Here is a 3,480-nt window from a genome sequence, read left to right on the forward strand (position 1 = left end):
GAAACAAGTGAATTTTCATTGTTTGAACACCAGTTGTTTACCTTTATATGTAGTAAAGATGTATTCCTTTGTAAGAAATTTCATAACTTTCTAAATAACGGCCAGGAAGTAAAGACAGCAGAAATACTTAGAGATCGAAAGATGTTCTTAAAAACATAAGTTTCTTTTACAGTAGATTGCATACAAAATTATCTTCTGGTGAAAATTGTTTTGGTTCAATAAATCAACAATGAAATACGGTAGTTGATATTTCTTTCAAATTCAAACTAATCCCTAGATTATGTTGATGCCCTGAAGAAAAATAGAATTAATTATATTATAATTAGTCTACTCTGCTTTCCTGATGCAGCTAAAGAAAAGTTCCTTTTGCCTCTCTGTAAATGAAGTCAGAACTACAGAAAAGGCCAGAACTGAGGCACTTTATATTTCCTTTTAGAGGAGGCACCATATTTTAGTAAAAAGCACAAGAACAGGATCTTGCAGATATTGAGTCTCATTTCTTCATGCTTCTGACAAACAGATTTCCTAAATTTTTTATAGCCCGATCTCTCCATTTGGACAACAAAAGCAAAGAACAATTTCACCCGCAAGTTTCCTTCAAATTTAAATATTCCAAAACATTGGTTTAAGTGTTTAAGATGATGGAAAAAACACAGAAGAGCATATTTTTTTTTATAGATTACTATGAATCCTGGCTATGTCCATTTATGTGCAAATGACGTTTTATCTCTTTAGTTTTTCACAGTTCATCAAAACAGGAAGACCTGTTCACTCTAATGAAATATTGTTATGAAACGTGCTCTTATTTTATTGAGTAAATCCTGTTTTTGGACAGAAGCAACTTTTTAAAATTAACCATTATCATAAATAAAACTCCAAAACTCAATTCTTGCTATGATTTTTATGCTTACTACCTAAAAAATCAATTATTACTATGCTATTTCTCTCATTTCTTTCTTTTATATGTTTCTTTCTTTATCATTTACATATATATTTTATTTTTTTACTGCTGTTATGGAAGACTTAATAGGAATTTTAAGAAAAAAGGGGTGATACTGAAAAACATATTCTAACATTAAATAGAAATGCTAAGTAAATTTAGAAATTACAAAATTCGATTAATTAGTTTATTGGTTTATCTAAAACATTGTTTACATAAAAGTGATTAGTATCTTATAATTTTGTATATATTTTTGTTCTAATGCATAATTTTAATGTTAACACTTAAAGTGTGAAGTTGTTTGCAGATGCCTGTGGACTTAAGGAATGAAGACAAAAATTATCCAGATTAGTGTAGAAGATAATGTGTTCTAAATTTTATATAGTCATGCTTCTCTTGAATTAATATCCACAGTCATATCTTCTAAACACATGCGATGAATCCAATGTTCTCTTCCACAACCGTAATAACTGGAAGAGGAGATAATTTAAATAATGCATCCAAATAATTATATAAACCCCAGCTACAGCATACAGTTGTAGTCTTCTATGAATGGCCTTGCCTGGAATTGTGCAGCGCCCAGCCTCTGCCGTCATACACAGTGGCCCTGAATTTGTAAGAGGTTCACAAACAAAGAAGTTATTTGAAAGTAAATTATAGCTCCCTGTCTATCTTACCAGACCCATTGACTAGCGAGCATGCTAAGAACTGAATGCTTAAAGATACAGTAAGACACGTAGGAAAGTAATTGCTGAGAATGCTTCTCAATATAATAAATTGGTGACTGTGGACAAAGGATTAATCAAGATGCTTTTTTTTTTCACCTTTATGGTTTCAAACTATCTCATTAGAAAATGTTGTTAATTATATTTGTCCAATATAATTTGTTATTGTTACATGCCCTAAAGTCAATTTTGACTCATAATGATACCAAGTGGCAGAGTAGAACAGCTATAGGATTTTCTAGGCTGTAATCTTTTTTGGAGTAGAACACCAGGTCTTTCTCCTGTGGAGGGGCTAGGTAGGTTCAAACTGCCAACCTTTTGGTTAGCAGCCAACCATTTAAACAATGGAAAAACAGAGGTTGGGTCTTGGCCAAACTTCTACATCCAGTGAAGTGGTGATAATTGTGGTGAGGCAGAGGACTTTGAATTCAAACATTTCCTTCTAATTCAAACTCCATAATCATTTCACTCCTTTCTGATTCCTATACTGGCTGGTTAGTGTATTTTACTCTAATTCTGTCTCAGTTTTCTCATCTTCAGATCAAAATAATAATATCTACCTCACAAAGTTGTTAACATGAACAAATGTCTTACTTGCCTAAAGATCTTAGAGAAGTACTTGGCACATAGTAACTAATATGTATGTCTGCTAATTTGATAGTAATTGTAATTTTTATTATTACTCATTTGATGTCTGTTATCTATTTGCTAAATATGTTTTATCTCTCAGAAGTTCAATGTTATACACCAAATTTCAGACCTCTTCTTAAATAACATTAAAATATTTTTTTGAAATAATTAAAACCAGTCAAAGGCAGAAATCGTTTTTTTTTTTTTTTGGTTGATTTGGAAGTGAGGAAGTTGGGATAAAGACAAAATAAGTTTTCCTGAAAAAAATAGAGCTTAATAAAATTATCTCTAATTCAATAGTGAAAAAATAGATTTATTTCTGTTTTTCGATAAGCCTTAATTTTAATTAAAAGAACCTATAAATATACAATATAAATTGATCTACAATATGTTTTTATCCAAAAACACAATACAAGGAAGTCAAATTGAACACTGAAAAACTCGTGAATATCACTTTGAAGACCATCTAAGAGGAAAATTTAAAAAAAAAAGCTGTTGGATCAGCAAATGATTGTTTCTACAGCAACAGAAGGGCACCACTGAGTTTCAGCTTATGGTGATGAAAACTTGCATTGATTAAGGCTAGAGCTGCACAGCTGATTAATGTAATTGTTGTCAATATGTTGTTGTTGTAAGGTGCCATCTGGAAGGTCCCCACTCATAGCAAACTTATATACAGCAGAACAAAACACTGCCAAGTTCTGCACCATCCTCACAAACATTGCTATGTTTGAGCCCACTGTTGAGGCCACAGTAACATTTTAACTTCCTTGAGGGTCTTCCTCCTTTTTGTTAACCCTTTCCTTTACCAAGCATGATGTCCTTCTCCAGGGACCAGTCCTCTGGATAACATGTCCCAGGTACGTGAGAAAAGTCTAGTCATCCTCTCTTCTAAGGAGCATTCTGTTTGTATTTATTCCAAGACAGATGTGTTCAATCTTCTGGCAGTCCATGATATGTTCAATATTTTCACCAAAATCATAATTCAAAAGCATCAATCCTTCTTTGGTCGTCCTTATTCATGGTCCAGCTTTCACACGCATATGTTGTTGTTATTGTTGTTGTTAGGTGCTGTTGAGTTGCTTCCCACTCATAGCGGCCCTATGTGCAACAGAAAGAAACACTGTCTGGACCTGCGCCATCCTCATAATCATTGTTGTGTTTGAGTCTATTGTTCCAGCCACA

Source organism: Trichechus manatus, unplaced genomic scaffold (assembly GCF_000243295.1).
Source record: "Trichechus manatus latirostris isolate Lorelei unplaced genomic scaffold, TriManLat1.0 scaffold00422, whole genome shotgun sequence".
NCBI lineage: Eukaryota > Metazoa > Chordata > Mammalia > Sirenia > Trichechidae > Trichechus > Trichechus manatus.